This window comes from Rattus norvegicus, chromosome 11, assembly GCF_036323735.1.
Source record: "Rattus norvegicus strain BN/NHsdMcwi chromosome 11, GRCr8, whole genome shotgun sequence".
In the NCBI taxonomy this organism is placed as follows: Eukaryota; Metazoa; Chordata; class Mammalia; order Rodentia; family Muridae; genus Rattus; species Rattus norvegicus.
The window spans coordinates 84320018-84341245 of NC_086029.1; the positions used below are offsets into that span (position 1 = coordinate 84320018).

The 21228-nt window shown below is 47.9% G+C and overlaps 2 long non-coding RNA genes across 3 annotated transcripts in view; one reads left to right on the forward strand and one right to left on the reverse strand.

Annotated features, from left to right (window-relative positions):
• Positions 1–9162, reverse strand: LOC134481017 (uncharacterized). The gene is made up of 3 exons (XR_010056165.1): positions 7107–9162; positions 517–770; positions 1–236 (listed from the first exon to the last, which is right to left on the reverse strand). It is a non-coding gene; the product is annotated as an uncharacterized LOC134481017 (long non-coding RNA).
• The window catches only part of LOC102547530 (uncharacterized), a 24552-nt gene continuing 8779 nt past the window's right edge, over positions 5456–21228 (forward strand). The window contains exons 1-2 of one of the 2 annotated variants that reach the window (XR_010056164.1): positions 5456–6246; positions 6626–6796. This is a non-coding gene — a long non-coding RNA (uncharacterized LOC102547530). The remainder of the gene's footprint in view (positions 6247–6625; positions 6797–21228) is intronic. The other variant, XR_595115.4, reaches the window with a different exon arrangement.

Here is a 21228-nt window from a genome sequence, read left to right on the forward strand (position 1 = left end):
TTATGATCTGGGCAGCTCAGCCCAACAGAACTTTATTCTGAAACAGTCCATAATCCAGAAGTCTGAAGCTAATTATCCGCACAGTCACAAACTCTCTCCCAAGGCTGTCATAGAGAAGCTTCTTTTGAGTCTTTGTGCTCTGCTGGCTGTGGAGTCTCTCGGTCTCATGATGGATTAGACCATCCTTGCTTCTAACATCAGTTTTTCTCTTCTAAGAACTCTGGTCTAGGCTGCATCTAGAGATCCAGAATGACGTCATTAGGACAGCTTTAATTTAATTACATATGCAAGTACCCTTTTCATATAAAAGTCGACTTGTGCATTCTTGGACATATCGTCTTAGAGCCACCATTTAATCCACTACACGTGGCAGGATTGATGGGCCCCTTGGGTTTCCTGAGTTCTAGGGGACCCTAGTGATAGTGGTTACAGGACCCAGTTGACAGTGTCAGGAAGAGGAGAGGAGGGTTCAAGATGTAGGAAGAGTCCACGTGACCCTGCTGACTTTCTACTCACCCTAGAATCTGTTACTCCACAAGTTAGTGAGGGTTGCTCTGGTCATTCACATTTCTCTTCTTCCCAGGGATGAAGATTTATTGGTAAATTGGGTTTGTCGCTGCTGTAAGGATAAATACGTCTCCAAATCCCAAGGTTTATAATACCGAGAAATTTTTCTTGCCTGAGGCCCGACAGGTTGACCACAGCCCTGCTGTAGGTCACCTTCATTGTACAGCCTGGCTGATGGAGAGATAGATCTGAGATAGGGCGACCTAGGGCAGGAAGAAGGGCTCTGTTTGCTGGGGAAACACTGTGACCAAGAGCAATCTGAGGAGGAAGGAGTTTATTTCACTTTACAATTTATAATCGACCATTGAAAGAAGTCAGGGCAGGAACCTGGGCCATGGAGGAGTGCCGCTTACTGGTCTGCTCCTCATGGCTTGCTCTGTTTGCTTCTTTACACACCTCAGAACACTGTCCAGGGTGCTACCACCCACGGTGGGATGAGGTCCTCCATGTCAGTCGTCAATCAAGAAAATGTCCCATAGGCCAATCTGGTTTTTTTGTTGTTGTCGTTTTTTTTTTTTTTTTCCCCCCCCCGGAGCTGGGGACCGAACCCAGGGCCTTGTGCTTGCTAGGCAAGCGCTCTACCACTGAGCTAAATCCCCAACCCCCCCCCCCCATAGGCCAATCTGAAGGAGGCATTTTTTTTTCAACTGAGGCTACCTCTTCTCAGATGACTCTTACCTTGTATCAAGTTGTCAAATCACTTACTCTCAATATGGCCTGCACGGGTGCTCTGGGAAGATGGCCTGCTGAGATGCCATCTTGCTCCCCTCGAGGCTTGCTCTCCCGGGTGTGTTAGGCGAGTCCCCAGTCCTGCATGTTTTGACCGTACCCCTGGCTTCCTCCTTGTACATAGGCCCCATTCCCCTTCTCCCAGGAAGGAAAACGACTGAGTTACAGTTTCATGCTGCCCATCTGCTGAACTGCTTTTGGAGGGGGGACAAAAAAAAAGCCTCAAATGGGTGCCTAAATCAATCATTTTCACAGCATCCTTCATCGACTTATAGAGGCTTTGGGAGAGGCCTTTCCTCAATTGCTTGAAGCCCATTAAGCCTAAAGGACCCTGGAGAGAGGCAAGTTCAATTTCTTTTCCTCTGCAAAGATGAAGTCCCTACGCTGTAAGAGAAATGACATGGGTTTTGTTTCGGGTGCATATGTATCTTCTGAAGCTAGGAACCTACCACTTATGTCAGAGTCCCAAAGGCTTTATGAACCCCAGAAGGTTAAGGACCAGGTTGTCCAACCTAATCTCTTCTTTTAACTGTTGACACCTGAACAGAGGTAACGTTCGTTGTGCCAAACAGACTAATCTTATTTAATACAACTCCATCCAAAGCTTGTCCCCGAATCTTGCTCTCTGCAAGCTAATTTCTCTACTGTTACCGTCTACTCTGGGAGAGAGGAGGATGCTTGAGCAAGTTACTTTGCCTTTTAAAGTCACAGGGGTATCGTTTGGTGCATTCCTGCCCCAGCAATTATTACCTTCTGAGAGCCTGCGAGCTGCCTCCTGCTTTCCCCTTGGTCTCCGTAGGGACTCGTTATGTTTCCAGCAGGCAAGTATGAAATCCTATAGCGCTAGCTTACCAGAAGGGTTTGCTACGGGAATTTCACAGACAGAACTGCTTCTCTTAAAGGAATTCACACCCCATGCAGCGGAACAGGGAACGGTTGTGGATGATGGTAACAGGAATTGTATTAATATTACATGTCTGCTAGGCAGAGAACCAATGGGTTCTAATAGCACAGACCTATCTATATCAGTACCCCCCACCACACAAAGTCTGGCTGTGGGGCAGTGGTATTTCCTCCTTATGATTAGGAAAACACGGGCTCAGCGTTTTCTTACCCTCCAGAGCAGGAATCCTTCATCATCATTATTATTGTTATTATCGTTTTTATTTCATGTGCACTGGTGTTTTGCATGCACATATGTCAGTGTGAGAGTGCAGGCTACAGACAGTTGTGAGCTGCCATGTTGAACCCTGGTCCTCTGGAAGAGCAGCCTGCTCTTAACCACTGAGCCATTTCCCCAGCTCACAGAGCGGGAATTCTTAATAAGATCCTTGAGGCTTCAGGTAACTGAGGATTCCTGAGGAGATCTGCAAAGGCAGGTAGGTCATTGATTTGTCCTTGGGTGCAGGGTGGGTGTGGTTTTCCTCTACAGGGTTCTGTGACTGTCAATGGTTCTGAGCCATTATGGTGGCACTCCTACTCTTGCAATTAGCAATACTAATACTAATTAGTAACTATTATGTTTTGGATATGAATCCCCCCTGCCTCCTACTCCTTATGTGTAGAAAGCTTGCTATCCAGCTTGGCGGGCTTAGTCATTTGAGAATTTATTGAATCCCGAGGCCTTTGACTAACTAGTGGGTTAATCCATTCTTGAGGGATTCATACTATGATGGCATCGTTGGGAGGCACAGCCTTATTGGAGGAAGCACATGCCCCGGAAAGAGATAGCGTGGCCCTAACCCTAACCCTTCTAGTTTTCTTTGCTCCCTTATGGCCTTGGCATGAGCAGCCTTTCCTTCCTTGTGCCCTCCAGCCGTGCTGCTTCTGCTTCGTCATAAGCTTAGAGCAGTGCAGTCAGCTGACCATGCTTGAAAGCCCTGGAAGCAAACAGAACAACCTAACCCAGTAAGACGGAAACTTTGCTCCTTCTAAGTCGTATCTTATCACAGTGTTGAACCGGCTAACACAGCAAGTGGGTCCCTGTGGAGGTTCAAGCCCCCATTTTGGTGTGTGTTTTCTCTGACTGCCAGTCTTTCTAATAGTAGGCGAAATCGGATGCAAGAACACTCTTTGGAAGAAACATGTTCAAGTGTTTCCTTACCTATCTCTGTTCTGGAAAGTTTTGCTTCATCTCAAATACTCCTCCCTTCCCCACCCCCGTGGACAGCAGCGTCACTGTAATGCAGAGCCGGAAGAAATCTAAAATCTTCCAGCTACGGAGACAGAGAAACTGAGGCCCAGAGAGTGGATCATGTCCAGATGCTAAGCCAGGGACCGAGTCCTGTCTAGGGCTTGCTCCTTATTAAGGACTGAACTCCGACCATGATTGGAACCTCTTGCCAATATTTCTTAACAAATGACAGTACGACGTGACTCATTTTTGACATTATGCAAATGAAGGAAACAAGACTGAGTGCCCTTCTGTCCAGAGAGCAGGAAGTGAAGGCAGTCTGGGGCCGCATGTTCCCAGGGACATACAGTGTCTGTCACAAATGGGGCCTGGAAGAACCAGCCCTTTGTTCACAGCCGACTTCACTGAGTTCCTCTTCTAAGCCATGTCTAGCAGGATTGGCACCCAACCCGTTCTTCCAGCATCAGCCAGAGGACACTTAGGTTGTCCTCTGGCACCAGAGACACCCCACCCCCACCCCCAACTCTGCCCCCACTGAAGAGAGCATTAGCACTCTCTGGAATAGATGCTTCGGGCTGATTGGTGCCTCCCTTCCACAGGAAGCAGAGCCATTCGCCACAGCGAAGCTTATACTTTTGCTCAGAGAAGAGCTGAGCCGAGGCTGGTAGAGTTTATTGGTGTTTATATTTTAGCTCCCCCCCCCCGCCCCCCTGTCACAGGATAACAGCAGTTACTACGAGGGACCTTCTTGTGCTCACCTCAAGCAGGGATCAGTTATGGAAACTCTCCCAGCTCTGGTTTCTTCCAGTTAGCCAAAAGCAGTTTTTCATCAGAGTTAACTCCGGTGAGATAGCCCAGAAATGGAAGAGTTTATTTATAAGGACAGACGTGCTTTCCAGAGACAAGGAAAGCTGCGGGAGCTTTTAGAGAGCATCAGACACACGAGGAAACTCTGGCCCTGGGAGAAGCAAAGGCTAGGAGACCACAGAAGCCAGGTGGCTGCAGCTGGATCAGAAAGACTGAAAACCGGGCATTAGTGCTGAGCTGGCTGGCACACACTGTGCCAAACACCTGTCTTTCTAGATGTCTCCAGATTTCTGACACAGACCACAAGCTTGTTTTCAAGAGGTATTATTGGTTAACGGAGAGACTCACCAAGAAAAAAAGAAATGTCCACGACTAGGGGCTGGAGAGAGGGTTTAGGACTTAACAGCTCATACTGCTCTTATAGAGGGCCCTGGTTCGGTTCCCATCACCCACAGAGGCAGCTCATAGCCATTTATAGTCCAGCTCCAGGGGAGCCGATGCCTTGCTCTGGGATACCTGCACTCACGTGCACATATATACACACAGACAGGCATATATATGCATAATTTAAAACAAGAAAATAAAGTTAAAAGATATTTTTAAGGACTGGAGGATAAAAGACGTTGAATAGCTTCTTGGGAGCCTTTGAACACATTCTCCCTGGGGTGGGCTGAGGTAGGAAGGCCCCCTTCCTTTCCTGTCCATCTAAATCTTCACTCTTCCTCCGCCTGAGTCAACTGGACCCAGACCAGCCCGACACCCTGTTGCTTCTCCTGTGGCTCGACTGTAACAGGCTAACCAAGCAGAAGGGTCCATTGCTGATCTTGTGGACCTAACTTCTCTTGATCACCTGCCATCGGAGATTTTCAAGCCTTTCCTCGACCCTCCCTTCCCGGCTCCAGCCCGGGTGTTGTGCAAGGGCCAGAGGAATTTGTGATAATGGAGCCACATGCCCAGGCTCAACCCAGGCCCAAGGAACTTGACCTGAAGCAGGAGGGTAAGCAAGAACACTCCTAGCTCCCGGGCCAAAAGGGTGGCCGGCAGCCACAAGGAAACTCCTAGTCTTTCTGAATACTGCCAAGGAGGGGGAGGCTTGCATTCTTATTTATAGCATTGAGATTGCAGGGGGGTGGTACAGGGGGTAGGGGGGAACTCGGATCCCTCTTGAGCTTGGTGTATGATTCATTTCCCCTTGAGAGCTGCGGGCCGAGGCAGGGCGTGCGCTCAGGCAGCCTCCGGCCAGCCGCACACTCCGGCCTGCTCGTTTATTTATGGTGCTTTATCAGGGGCTGTGCACCGCGGCGATAAAGTTTATGAAAAGAGGCGGCGTCTCCGGCGGCGGGCTGGGCCCGGGCGCTCCTTTCCCACACTGATTAGGATCAGCCGGGACTTTGGAAGCGGCAGTTAAGGATCAGGGTGCCGGGAGCTGGCTCGCCTTCCTGCCGCGCCCAGCCTGGCCGGCTGCTGGCCCGCGTGGGTGGGAGGTCCGCGCTGTGACCCGGCACGGGGCGGGCGCAGGGTAGCCTGGAAAATCCAGCGCCCAGATCCCAGCTGAAGCCGTGGACCCGGACTCGGGAGCCATTTCTCTTTTGAATGTGGCAGCTCCGATCCCGTGTTTTTTTTTTTTTTTTAAACTTTTCCTCCTCCCTGTTCTTTCAGTGTGCCTTTGGGCCCCTCCTTTCCTTGGGCACTCGAATCTCTGCAGTGAGAAGACCTTTAATAGCTTGCAGAGATAAATTCGGGATTACTAGTTCCGGTCCGGGGCCTCTCAGAGTCTCAAAGGGTGGATTACAGTGTAACCCACAGCCTAGGGTTATAAAGCTCCGAAGCAGGCACCGAGGCTGGCCCTTGCCTGGGTCTTACTGACTTCCTTAATCTGTGGTGACCTCAGGGAGGTGACACTCCTAGCCAGAACATTTCACTGAGTGATATAAAATGACTCAGAAAGGCAGTGGCTGAACTTCAGTTGGACCTTAGTGGCAGGAAGTGCGGCTCGGTGGTGGCTCAAGGTTTGATTCCCCCAGTCCCCCCCCCCCCCACACACACACACGCTAATCTGAATAAATAGAATCAGAGCCCACTCCGTTAATGTCTGAGAGCGGTGGAAGGCTCTAATGCCCTGCCGGAGAAGGTCACTGAGGTGTCATGGTCTTGAGAACCAGGGGTGGCTGGTGGGTGGGGCTGGGTTATGCGGTCGGTCGTTGTCCACGCGACTGATTTAGAATCACCTACGAGATAAGATGGCTGGGGCTTGCGAGGACGCTTCCAGGGAGTCGTAACTAAAGAGGGAAAAACCCACCCTCAATGTGGGCAGCACCCTCCTATGGGCTGGGCGCCTGGACTGACTATGAAGGAGCTAAACACTGGCGTTCCTCTCTGTTTCTTAAGGGAGATGCAAAGTGACCCTCACGCTCCCAGTACCTTCCATGTCCTGATGACATTCCTTCAGAGCATGAGCCAAAGTGAACCCTTACTTCCTTGAGCTGCTAAGTATTACATCACGGCAAAGAGAAATATAACTCACAGAACTCCATGCTCGCTAGACACGGTGGTGGGAAGGTAGGCGTTTCAGGCAGAGCAAGCGCTGCTTAAAACTGACTGGGGGGTGAGGGTGGGGGTGGGGTGTCTTTTCCCCTTCTGCTTCTCTAAGGAGCGGGAGGGAGGGCAGAAGGCCAGTGATTCTGAATTCTGTGATGGTGGGGTTGCCTTCATAGACTACTTCCTTGATCTGGAGCATTCTGTTTGCAAGCTACTGAAATCCCAGCTCCTCAGATATCTATCAACCACCCGATTCCCCCCCCCCCCCCAGGCTCAGTCTTTATCTCCCTAACATCAGTCCTTCCTTTTGGCCCCCTCACCCCAAACCTACCTTTCTGCCTGAGAGCCCTTTGGAGTTGGGCTCCAGGTATTACCGGACCTCCCTGGTAAAAGTTTTTCCCTTCATATTGCTTTGACCCGGGTTTGCTATGTCACACACAAGAGGTGTTTGGTAACTGTGGTTGGTGAATACATAGGTGTGTATGTCATGGGGGGAGGTTCCGTATTTATCCCTTTGTGGATTTCAAGACCAGGCAGGCTAAAAAGGGTCATCTGTGTCCTCACCAGGGAAGGCCTAGACCACTGTGCCAAGAGAGCACAAAGACTAGAACAGACCTAGCAACCAGGCCGGCTGAGACTAAGTAATCCAAGCTGCTAGCCCTTACAATCCCTCCCAGGGCCTGGACCTAGCGACCAGTCAACAAACGGAAGTCATGTTGCCCTAGTTATGGGGGAGAGTGTTGTGAGGGCTATGAGCCAGGCCGGTCATTGTGCAATCCATCTGGAGAACAGCGAGCCATTCCATGGAGCCAGGGCATGCTGGACATTTGATCCTACGGGGTATAACATCCGCAAAAGGGCACTTTCTAGGCCCATCGCTTAGGGGGTTAGGGTTTTGTGTTGTTCTTTGTTTTGATTTTTTTTTTAAAGTAGATTTTTAGAAGATTAGTCTGAAGACTAATATATAAATATACTCTCAAGAGTAGAATTAGGGGATGAAGAGGCAGCTTCGCAGTTAAGAGCACTGGCTGCTCTTCCAGAGGATCGGAGATTAATTTTCAGCAACCACATGGTGGCTCGTAATTGTCCTCCATAACTCCAGTTCCAGGGCATCTCGACGCCTTCTTTTGACTCCTGTGAATATCGGGCATGAACAAGGTGCACAGACAGACATGCAGACAAAAGATCCATAAAATGAAAAGAGGAGTCAATTTTGATTTAACAGGAATCAAACTCAAAATAAAATAAAATAAAATAATTCAGTACTTGGGAGGCAGAGGCAGGCCTTGTAATCACTATGAGTTCCAGGACAGCTTAGTTGGTCTACGTAGCAAGTTCTGGGTCAGCCAAGACTACAGAGTGAGACCCTGTCTCAAACAATCAGCCAAAGTGGTTATACAAAGAGAATTCCATGCCCAGTCATATACAGCTTGTACCCTCCAAAGTACGAGTTCTCATCAATGAGAACTTCAGAGCTCGGAATGAAGCTTGGTTGATAGTATTCCCACAGCAGGGGTGAAGCCCTGGGTTCAACTTCTAGCATCATATAAAACCAGCGTCTGTAGATGCACAATGAGTTTGAGGCAAGCCTAGGCTATGTGAGACACCTCTTTCTCTCTCTCTCTCTCTCTCTCTCTCTCTCTCTCTCTCTCAATACTTTCTTTCTTCAAAGAGTCAACATTTTGTATTTTTATGATGACCCTGAAGGTTGTTATAAAGTTGATTTATTTGTAGGCAATGTTTACCTGATGGTCTGGATATGAGGACTGCAGTTCATTGGTTTTGAGAATCGTAGATCTAGCCTTTCATGTTCTGAGTGATGTCAGGTACTAAGACAGCGTGGACCACTGTGGTCTGGACCTCTTTCTCACTACCTAGACAAGGTGGGTGCGAAACAGCTCGGATAGATACTGCTAAGCCATTTCCGTGTGGAGAGACGTTCGGGATGGCTCGTGGGGCGATCACCAATGGAGAAACAGCAATTATTTGGCGAGTAGACGCTCACCGATGTATTCACAGACATTCTGTGGTCACTCTGCCATGTGGCATTGGCAGGAGGAGGAGTCGTAGAAATGAGGAGGAGAACCTGCGTCGTCATACAAGAGCAAGCAGAGGCAACTCTGTTCGGCCCCTGCAACCAGCACCATTCAGTCAGAGAAGGAAAGGCTACAAAGAGGTTTAATGTTGAGGCCCATACCAAAGTAAGCTTGTTCTTCCTGGGTTCTCAAGTACCAACAACCTTCCAGGGGTGCTACGCCCCTTCTTAAAGCAATGCTTGCTAGGCCAAGTATCCCTGGGGCCTGTTCCTACAGGGCTGTCCAGCCACTTGAGACCCTGTCTTTCCCCCTACAGTGTGATGGTGTCAGAGCTCCACGCTCTATCTCTCTGTGCTCTGCCTCACACAAGGTCTTACTAAGTCGTCTTTCCAATTCTTTCCCATGGTCTCACTGCTCCCAATGGGACTTTGGTAGGAGTCCAAAGCTTGCATGACGAAAGGATACTGAAATCAGTTGCCCTTCCTTGGCATCGAAGACTATCTTCCTGGATTAACTGGGGCTTTGTCTCCTGTCCCACAGCGTGCAGGTTACCTCCCAGGAGATGAGGGCCTCTCACACAGCTGTCAGACATGCTCAGACATGTCAGGACCCAGCTCAAGTTCAGCCTAGGCTCTGGATTTACGCTAATAATAACCAGCAAGTGTTCAGAAGTTTTTGGACAAAAAAAGATTTTAATGAATTGTTCTACAATGAAGGCTGAAAAGGAGGCTCTGGGTACACATTGTGACAGGGAAGGATTTTAGTGCGTGAAAAAGGCTTTTTCTCTTCCCTCCTTCCACCTGTTTAGGCTTCCTTATTTCCTTCCTTCCTTCCCTCCCCTTCCTTCCCCTACCTTCCCCTTCCTTCCCCTTCCTTCCCCTTCCTTCTTTCCCTCCTTTCCTTCCTTCCTTTTTCCTTCCTTCCTTCCCTCTTTCCCTTCCCTCCCTTCCCTCCCTCCCTCTCTCTCTCTTTCTCTCTCTCTTTCTTTCTTTCTTTCTTTCTTTCTTTCTTTCTTTCTTTCTTTCTTTCTTTCTTTCTTTCTTTCTTTCTTTCTTCTCTTTAAAAGTTCTAAAGATTGAACTGAGCCTAAGGTCTCATGCCTGCTAGGTACTAAGCTATATTCCATGTGCATCTTCTTCATTTCCCCCCTTTGTTTTTGACACTGGTTCTCACCGAGTTGCCCAGGTTGGCTTTGAACTCACGCTGTAGCCCAGACAGCCCTGAACTTGTGCTCCTCCCGAATCAGCCTCCCAAGTAGCTAGGATTATAGACTTGGGCCACCAGACCGGCCAAATCATTTCTTGAACGAGTGCGATCATAAGGCGAGTTATTAGTGTCTCCTCGGGTAAAGTCTAGTATTTTCTTGCTATCGGAGCAAGTTCAGTCCTTGGGGCTCCTGAAGTGAACTGAGGCGCTCCAGTTTTAAAATAGAATATTCCCGGTCCTTTCCTTAATTCAAGCCACATGAGTGTTCCGTGGAGCTTTTTCTCCACACATTTTTTTTTTCTTAACGTCTTAAAACTTTACACCTGCAGGCAACAAAGCTAATGAACAAGCAGTAAACAGATATGAACAAGGAAGGCCGGGAATTACGCTAGCCCGATGCTCTTTTTAAAGGACATGTGTTTGAGGTTTTATGTAGCTGACCCACAATGCAGGCATCTTTTCTGTTCATAGGAGGGAGAGAAACAGACCACTGTTCTCGGTTGTTCTTCATGTTTTGGAAAGCACAGTGACTCTTATTTCTCTGTCAGCCGAGAGCACACTTGAATGCTACATTGTAGGCTAGGGGTAGGGGACTGGCTCCCTTCCCCTCACCTCCCAACTCTGCTGTTTGCACCACCACGGCCTGGGCTGACTCTCCACCTCTGCCAGTCTAAAGATAACTTGTCCATCTGGGACATTACCCACAGGCTAAATTAATCTCAGGGGTGAGCTGGGGCTACCCTGACCTGTGACTCTGGGCAAGCACTAGGGGCACTCGGCTCTAAGTCAACTCGAGAGGTCAAATGGAAGGAGAAGAGGGATAAAAGATACAGACAGGGTTATCGAGAAGCTGCCAAAAAAGACTTCAGAGAAAGAGGGACACACCCCGTGACACACTGTGATTTGAGAATAAGCCTTGTGAGCCTTGAAGGATTTGACTGCTCCTAGCAAAGAGTTCTTCGCTGTCAGTTACAATGTTACTGTAATACAACCCCAGAAGGAAAAGCCCAGTGTTAATCAGGGCTCAAGAAGTCAGTGGACTTGATGTACAGAATGGGGTATTTAATTTTATGATGTGGCTATGGGTTACATGGGAGACTAATAAAAGAACTCCATAAAATGTGGCTTGCAGCAATGGGGTTCTAGCTTCTGCCAGAGGGGCAGCTCGGCTCAGAAGTGGTTTCAGACCGGAGCTGCTCTCTAGCTGGTATGTGCACATGTGGTCACTCTGGTTCCGAAACTAGTCAAACCCTTCTGTGGTCATCATTAAGAAACTACTGCTCGAAGCTTCCCTGAGAGCTGCCCTGCTACCACAAGCTGTCCAACCCTCACCCCAGACATGCTCAGGAGGAGCCAAACAGTAAAAGCAGAGAGCCTTCAGACCCAGCCCTCTAGACTATGTCTCTAATGTTCTCTCCCTCTTGAGAGGCTAATAGTTCTGTAGAATTTTTGTCTGCCCTTTAAATATTACCGGTGCTGCAAAAGCATCTCTTCCTTGGGCCAGACCAGATGACTGTGGGACAGATCAAGGACACGGATCCACCAGATTCTTCTGTAGGAATTCCACAGCACCTATGTGCTTTCCTGGGGAGTGCTGCAAGGACACACCCAATCTTTCCCTTGAATCATACTTGGCAATCTTGAAGGGGAACTTTAATAGGTCTGGAGATGACCTCAGGGCAGAGAAACACTTTGGAAAAAACAGACAACTTTACATAATATTGCCTAACTGAGGTTGCCATACGGTTGGAATCAGAAGGATACTTGCAAAACCTTGAGCTCTCTCTACAGCCAATACAGTCCATTCTACGTCACTGTCTCTGGAGAGACTGACAAATCCTTCTGGGCCACACCCATTGCCTAGCTCCTTAAAAAGAAATCTTCTGTATGAACCAACAGGGCCCAAGATCTCCCACAGAACCTTAAGCGTGAGCCCTCCTGTTGAACGGAAGTCTTCCCCATACGACTTGCACTTCAGTCTCCAGTCTTGATAGAATTATTGCAAGCCCCAGGACAGCCATAACACAGCAGAACTGTCTATTAACACACGCTGTGTTACCAAGTGAGCAGAGAATGAATTTAGCCAACCAGAGTTTGCTGAGCAGCTCCTGTGTACCAGGTAACTTAACGTTGCCTGGTGCTGGAGTCAAAACAGTCAGGGAGTCATTCTGCTCTGAAAGACCACACAGGACACTTGTACTCTTATTAGATGGTGGGAGGAGACCTAGCAACTTGGGCGATCATTGCCTCTGAACTTTGTTCCTGGCTCAGGGCCATCCTAGGTGGGGTCCTTCCTAGGTGACTCTGGTCTTTTGCTTCTTCAGGTTACCATCAGCCTGGTGAGTCCACTGGTGAGCTCGTTTTCTAGACTCTGGGGTGGAAATTCCAAGCTTTGATTAACCATCTCCTCCATTCTGAAAACGTTCATGAGAGTTGAACAGGGTCTCCTTCTAATGTGTCTTGCTGAGTGAGCTCCTGGGCAGAATGATGATTTTTGTCTCTCATCAATAGGAACTATTAAATGATGTAGATAAGAAAAAGATATGATATTTATAAACATAGCATCCAATGATAGCAATGTGGTGTTTACCCATGCACACGTTTTTGGTTTTGTTTTTATTTAATATGCCTGTAGATGTGGGAGACAGACACACAAAACACACCCATATACGCTGCCTTTTCAACCACTTTATTCCCTTATACACACAATTTTAATTTAAAATGACATGCTTGTTTGTTTATCATCTGCGTGTGCACGCACAACTGTACCACAACATGTATGTGGAGGTCAGAGGGCAAGTTGGTTCTTTCCTTCTACTTTGTGGGCCCTGAGGTTTGAATTAAGATTGTCGGACTTAGAGGCATACAGCTTTTCCCACTTGGCTATCTTCCTGGCCCATAAACGCAATTTTAAAGGAAATCCAGTGAGCCCAGGGTATTTCTTTAACACTTACAACTTTGAAGATTTTTTTTTCTCTCAAAGAAATCAGAGGAAAGCACATGTTAAATCATTTCAGCCAGGGCCAGCAGAGCCAGTGTGTCCTTTCTATTAAAAGACGTTTGGGGGTTGTCTAGGTTTTGCCAGTGTGGTAGACTCATTGCCGATAGTCAGTTCTCCTGGTGGGACCAATGGAGGTAGACCCTGGAGAAGTGAGAGTATGTTAGACCTTTTGTTGCTGTGACAAAACACTTCAGAAAACCTGAAGTGGGGAGATTTATTGTAGCTCAGAGATATAGATGTTTCGGTCCACAGTTCTGGGTCTGTGATGAGGCAGGGCGTTATGGGAACCTATGGCTGAAACTGTTCACTTGGTGGTAGACAGGAAGCAGAGAGAAAGAATGGGACCAAGGATGAGGCCTAAGTGTCAAGGGCAGAATCACTTCCTCCAGCTAGGGCCCAGCTCCCAAAACAGTGCCTCCAGCAGGGGACCCTGCATTCAATACACAAGCCCAGGAGAGGGGAGCCTTTTCTATTTACACCATTATAGAAGGCTATCCCAGGTTTGATGGAGCCTGGCAGAGATGGCTGGGATGGGGATCCCTTCTCTGGGTACCAGAGGTTGGATGCCAGAGGCCTGTGCTTGGCCTTTCACATCCATGGCCCCAGGGGAAAGGCCAGTCCACATTCGTGTTGGACTACCCTCACCAACTCAGCTGAGAAGAGGCTGGACTAGAAGAGACAGTAGAGCTCCCCATCCTGATGCCTCCATGGCGACTGGAGGGGCCCCGGGTGCTACGAAAGCCCATGAAGCAATTCCCTCTGCGGTGGTTTGCATGAGAGCAGCCTCCACGGGCTCATCTGTTTGAATACTTGGTCGCCAGTTGGCGGAACTTGTCTGCTAAAGATTTAGGTGACACCTCCATCCTTGGGGGGGTTGTCTCACTGTGGGCGAGCTTTGAGTTTTAAAAGACTCATTATCCCCAGCGTGCTCTCTGGCTCCTGGTTGTGGATCAAGATGTGAGCGTTCACAAGTTCTGGTCACCACATCTTCTTCACCCAATCATTGTGGACTCTTGACCCTCCGAAATCACAAGCCCAGGGCTTTCTTTTGTAAGTTGTCTGGGTCATGGGCTGGAGGGTTTGCTCAGTGTTTAAGGGCAAAGGTATTGTGAAAGACACAGGTTTGGTTCCCAGCACCCACACGGAGGCTCTTGACCCACAGGTGCCAAGCATGAATGTGGTGCATAGACACACATGCGGGCAAAAACACTCTTAAGTAATAAAGCCTAAGTTTTTAAAGTTGTTTTGGTCCTGTTGTTTTATCATAGAAATAGAAAAGTGACTAAGACTCATTCCTAGTGACAGGCTTTTGGAACTTCAGGGGCTGAGTCACAGAGGGCAGCGATGTCTCCATGATATGAACTATAATGCGGTGAGGTACCTGGTGGGCCCACGCCTAGGGGTCCCCCTGAGAAATCACACCATGCAACCGATCTGGTATAAGGGGTTTGATCTGGGGGAAGGGAAGGGTCTGAGGGCTTGTGAGAAAGGGTGAGGCAGATGAGTAGACTTACATGCAGATAGACAGACAGATGGACAGACATGAACAGAGCCATGTGGGCAGAGAAGAGGATGGGCACAGAGGAGGAAAGAGACTGGCTGGGAGCACGTGGGGACAGAGAGAAAGAGAGCTGGAGTGCTGGACAGGCCTTTTATACACAGCCCATCTGGCTGCAGCAGGTGATGCCTTCCCTAAGCCCCTGGAGGAGCCTAGTGGAACTGCCTGGAAGCTAACACATGGATCAGGCCAGAGGAGAAGAGAAAACCACTAAGAAAACAATGCTACTGAACGTTAAGAAACAAAACAAAACAAACAAACAAACAAAAGAAAAAACAAGCAAACAAAAAAACTATCAAGAAATTTAAAAGGCATCCTAGAACTCAGGTGCACCCTAAACCAAAATAATCTGTTGGGTGAGTTAAAAAGAAGTGGCTTTGAAAACCAAATGTAAAAGTAGCCCAGTCATAGGAACCAAATCAAGAGATCAAAGCCCAGGAAACCGGATCGGGGGACCTAAGATGTCCATATGGAGTTGCAGAAGAAAGAGAAATAGGAACAGGTGAGGAAGAATAAACAAGGAGGAGGATAATCTCTCTTAGAGAGTTGGGCCAGATGTCTGTTACTGCGTTTCGCATTTACTTGCTGAGGTAGAGGCTCACTCTATGGTCCAAGCTGACCTTGAACTCACCATGGAGCCCAGGCTGACTCCAAGCCTTGCTCCTTCTGCCCTCGCTTCCCGGATACTGTCATCGCCATGCTAGGTGGACTTGAAAGGCTCAAGGAAAGCCCTGTCCTCAAACTCGCTCAGGACACTGTTGAACGCTGGGTGTGCAAAGAAGCGCAGGCGTCCTTCCATATCAAGGAAACATAATCACATGAGGAAAGGAGAGAGGCAGTGCCACCGTGTCTCCCCTCTCCCCCTTACGACAGCGGAAGCCAGAAGGGAATGCTGGTTGTGGTAGAGTCAGCCATAATTCCCTTTACTATGCAGGATGGATCTCTCTCTCTCTCTCTCTCTCTCTCTCTCTCTCTCTCTGTGTGTGTGTGTGTGTGTGTGTCCCACCCCGGAAGCGACTAGTTGATAAGGACATTGCCCCAGAGAAGGGAGCAGGCCGGGGATATGACTGTTCCTTGGAGCTTAAGGCAATTCCTGGAGAGGGGTTTGTAAGGGCTGTCAGCAGCTAACACGCAGCCGCTGGAGGGGGTGGGGCATGGCTCTCATCACCCCTCACAGGGTATGGCATGGTCACATGCAGTGTGTGTGCAGATGCTGCTATGTGCTGGGAAATGTTCCACAGAGGGCTCAGGGCAGAGGGAAGAGGAGAGGAGGGAGTGTTCCTTTGTAGATTTTTACTGATTTTCATGGTATAAATAGTTCTGCTATGACTGATGTCCAGGTACCAGAGTGATGTTGCTGAACGGGGCAGTGTACCTCCAGGCAGACTGAGTAGTTTTGGGGAGCTGTGAGGATGAACAGGCTCACACATTTCCATCAGCAGGGACCTTCCTGGTTTCTTCTCTGTTTGCTCCGCTCATTGTTCCGGCCCTCTTCCTCCAGCCCCACGTTCTCTCCATCAGCGGAGTCCCTTCCCATAGCACTCCGGGAGGAATCCCAGACACTTGTTCATTGAAGGTCGGTAGAGCCAAAGCCTGCTTCATGGTTGGAAGCTGAGGAGACCAGGCCAACTTTATGCAAGAGGCTAGCAGGAAACAGTCTTTGCTTGAGGGACCTGTAGTCCTTGATGCAAAGACAGACCTCCCCCAGGTTATGGTCCTTTGACCCCTGTGTGTGACACTCTTGTATCCCAATGATCAGATAAGGGCTAATTATAGCTATTTCAAAGGCCTCCGAGGGAAGAAATTGATGGAGTCCAGACTGTTGAATCATCAGACTTAGGGGAGGGCTATAGGCCTGAAGGTGGTTATGAATGAGCCCTGCTTCACTAAGGCTAAGGTGGTTGTGATTGTTTTGTTTTGCTAAGTATGAAAAGGAGAAACATTAGAAAGCAAAAGCAAAACTCAAGCCCAATTCTACTAGCAAACCTCTTTCCCAACCAGGGTCCTATTAACTCAACCCTGTGACCAATGGCTGCCAGATGTTGAAGCCATATCCACCCACGCCCATCAGCATGTAGGCACACAACCAGGAAGGAGGCAAGCCTTAATCGTACTATCTCTGAGTAGATCATCAGCACAGACTGAGTACAGTAAGCAAGAACCTTGACATGGCTAAGAAATTAACCATTCTTGGTTTCCCAGCTAGCATGGCCCTGGAACTGCAGATAAGAAAGTCAGAAATCTAGTCACACAAATGGAGTGCACAGGAACCTGTCTTTGAAATCTTTGCGTGCTCTCCCAGCATGCTGATGTAGATACTGAAGCAAGAGCTTCCAAAGACGTTTGGGGCAAGCCTCTTTTCTCCTGGTTCCAAGTTTCACGTCTTTAAATGAGTATTTTAGATTTCTCGGGCAGCATTATGAATTTCTTTGGCTGCGTCCTTGCCTAGAATCTTGAATTTCAGTTTTGAAAAAAGCCCGCAGGTTTAGACCTCTTAACCACCTGTTTTGTAGTTAGTTGAATTCGGCTGTGAATGTTGCTTACTAGCGATTGAAACTTGAACCCCCGAGTCTTATATGTGATAAACATGTGTTCTTCTCTGAGCTAGAACACAATGTAAGACGTCATGAGAGCCGTTCTGTGTGGACATGTTTCTGTGGGCTTGTGTATTAATGCTGATGTTGGGAGAGTTCTTTTTTTTTTTTTTTTTTTTTTTGGTTTTTTCGGAGCTGGGGACCGAACCCAGGGCCTTGCGCTTCCTAGGTAAGCGCTCTACCACTGAGCTAAATCCCCAACCGGGAGAGTTCTTTTCTAAAAGAAAGTTCTTGATTTACTGAATTTTATAGAAGCTTTAAAAAGTCAGAGTGTGAGACGTGCTAATTATTACGGAATACCACATTTCTGCTTGTGGCATCCTTTAAAGTAAGACCTTATTGCCTTGCCCTTGGTGACCAGAAAACTCAGAGAAGAATTCAGTGTCCAGCTATGCCCATCCTGGTTTTCCCAGGAATTACCTTTTGGAGAAACTCTTAATATTTTCTGATTCACAACTTTATGGTCATTTTAAAAAGATATTTTTAATATAATTTTTGAGAGAGAGAGAGAGAGAGCATATGCATGTGTGTTTAGTTCTGTTGGTGTTATCTCTTTCCTGACTGAGGTAACCACCTTTACCCTAAGTGGTCAAGATACCTAACATTGACACTCCCCGCAGTGACACTCCATGGGTCTTTCCTGTCACGAAACCATCTCTTTTGTACCACGTCCACCTCCTTCCCTCCAGCCTAGCCTTTCTTTACCTTTTGGCGACATTGAGATTTTCTAAGCCCACACCTAGTTGTATAACCTACATGTCCCCAGACCATTACCAATTTCCCAAACACTGTTAAGATGCATCCTCATATTGACACATCACCCCGGCATACTCAGTCTACCGTTAGTCCATTAGGTCGCTGTTCACTGTTGTTATAAAAATTACTGTGATGAGAAACTTTATATACGTGTCTACACATCTGTTATTTCCCCATGGTATAGTCGCAGGGTTGACATTAGTATCAGAAGGGCGTAGAGATGCTATAAGTATGGGTTTGTAGTACCAGATTGCCTTCAGAAAGGTTTATCCTTTCAGGTCCTGTCAGTAGAGAGGAATACATGACATACTATCTCTATACTAGATCTTCCTTTTGTAATCAATAGTTACAAAAGTGATTAGGGTGTGTACTGGCTGGTTTTGTATGTCAGCTTGACACAAGTTGGAGTTATCACAGAGAAAGGAGCCTCCCTTGAGGAAATGCCTCCATGAGATCCAGCTGTAAGGCATTTTCTCAATTAGTGAACAAGGTGGGAGGGCCCATTGTTGGTGGTGCCATCCCTGGGCTGGTAGTCCTGGGTTCTACAAGCAAGCTGAGCAAACCAAGGGAAGCAAGCCAGTAAGCAACATCCCTCCATGGCCTCTGCATCAGCTCCTGCTTCCTGACCTGCTTGAGTTCCGGTCTTGATTTTCTTGGTTGGTAAACAGCAATGTGGAAGTGTAAGCTGAATAAACCCTTTCCTCCCCAACTTGCTTCTTGGTTATGATGTTTGTACAGGAATAGAAACCCTGACTAAGACAGGGTGTACATGTTTTGTTTTTACATATGTTCTTGATCATTAATAAATAATTGTGCATATATTTTAGTGACATATATTTTTATCTGAATTATATGTCCACATTTCTTTCATGTAGAAAATGGCAATGCTAATATTTTTCTCATTAACCTGCTACAGATAAACCAGTGAAGGGCTTAAGAATCATTTTACAACAAACCTGATTTACTTTTATTTTTCATATTATGCACATTGGTGATTTGACTGCACGTCTGTGTGGGGGTGTACAGGAGTTACAGACAATTGTGAGCTGCCATGTGGGAACTGAACCTGGAACTTCTAGAAGAGCAGCCAGTGCTCTTAACCACTGACTCATGTCTCTAGGCCCTGTGACAGAGTTAGTGGCATTTTCCTGATGCTCCCTCAGAAAAGCAGCCCCATATATAAGATGGGATCTTCTCAAGCACAGCTGCGGTGCTGTTGGGTGCTGAGTCCTTTCTTTGGGTGGTGTCCTGGTTGTTTTGTATTGCTGTCTGTTAGCAAAATATCTAACAGGAAAGACTGGAGGCAGGAAAGATGTGTCTGGGCTCACGGTTTCAGACGGACTCCAGTCTGTGGTCATAATGTGTGGACATGGTAGAGGTGTGGTGGCAGAAATGTGAGGTAGGGTTTATTCCCCTGTGCTTGTGCTGCTCTGACTAAGAATAATATCTCCCATAGGCTCGCCTCATACACTTAAATACTTAGTCCCCAAGTGGTGGAGCACTTTGAGGAGGTTGAGGAGTTTGTGGCCTTGTTGGAGGAAGTGTGTCACTGGAGGCAGGTTTTGAGCGGCTAAGGATTCCAGCCATTTCCAGTTTGCCCTCTCTGCTTTGCATTTTGCTCTCAGCGGGCACGCTCCTGCCACCGTGCCTGATGCTGGTTTGCTCGTGCCCTATCATCAGCTTTCATCCCTCTGGAATCATAAACCGGAATAAACGGTCTCTTCCTCAAGTTGCCTTTGGTTGTGGTGTCTTATCACAGCAATGGACAAGTAACCAGTACGGTGGTGGCCCACGAAACAGAAAACACAAGCCAGAACTAAAGTGTGTGTGTGTGTGTGTGTGTGTGTGTGTGTGTGTGTGTGTGTGTGTGTGTGTGTTGTGGGAGGTGCGGGGAAGGGCGGGAATAGCTTTCCAAGGCTAGCTTCCATTGGCCCGGCTCTAACTCACTTCAACTCCTTCAAACTCCTTCAAAAGAAGTTTACAGGTTGGGAAACCAAGCGTCCCCCAAGCCTGTGGGGGGGATGTTTCAGATCCAAATCAGAACAGGTAGGAGAGAATACCCAGGGCAGTGTGCTCCATTGCATGGTTGCTTCCCATTACACGTGCCCTTTGGCCTGAATGGATTTCAGCTGTAGCGAGCAAGACCATACTGCTGGCAAAAACCACAAGGCTTATTTTCTCCTGGTCTGTGCTCATGCAGCAGTAAGGGAATCTACAGCCCAGGCTAGACCTTCAGAATTCTAATCGCAGGATTACAGCTGGGTTAGCCAAGCGGCATTGACTGGAGCATGCGCGTGGGCACCAGTGGAACGGGGCCTTAGTTTTGGTGTAACGCCGTGCTATCTATTGAAGTATCATTATCATATTGAAAAATGCCCAGGGCTAGCATTTTTCTCCTGCTTTCCTCCCTCCCTTCCCCTTTATCTTTCTGCTGTTCTAAGCTGTCAAGAATCACTTAGCCCGTTAGACTTGCTCTATTTTCCCGAGAGGCCTCCGTTTTATGTGTCTTCTTCTTTGACGAACACAGGTTTCTGAGGGGACGCAAAGAATAAAATGGCATTTTGAAGGCTGTTCCTGAGGTAGCCCTGGCCGTTTAGGAGAGTGAACAACCAACAACTCCTCTCGGGTGGGCATCCTCTTCAGCCTGATATTTCCAAAGTTTGTTTTGCTTGCCTGTTAAGCAATTTGCTCAATGTCAATAGATAGCACGGCGTTACACCAAAACTCAGGCCCGGGTCCAGTGTCGCCCACGCGCATGCTCCAGTCGATGCCGCTTGGCTAACCCAGCTGTAATCCTGCGATTAGAACACCGAAGGTCTAGCCTTCAATCATGGACCATCAGAAAGCCTGCCCAAAAATCCATGGCAGGTGTTCAGGGGATGGGGCACACGTGGGGCATTTGTCAGAACATTGGATTGCGGGGCTATGAGAATCAGCAAACTGAGAAGTGAGAGAAAAATCTTTAATGGAGACCAGGACACCCTTCCCCTGGGTCAAATGGCTGTGAGGGAGATTGGACCATTGGCAGAGAAAACTAAAGAAGATTAATGGTGATAGGAACAAGGCGGTTCATTTCTCTCCTCGAAGAGTAAATTTACAAACTCCGTATGTTGTCTGGATCAGAAATTGTAAAAGGCTAGGCTGGATATGGTGGTGCACACTTTAACCCTGCATCTGGGCAGAGGCAGGTAGATTTCTGGTTTGAAGCCAGGCTGATGTACACTGAGAGTTCCAGGCCCGTGAGAACTACATAGTGAGATCTTGTCTCTTTAAAAAAAAAAAAAAGAAAAAGAAAAAAAGTT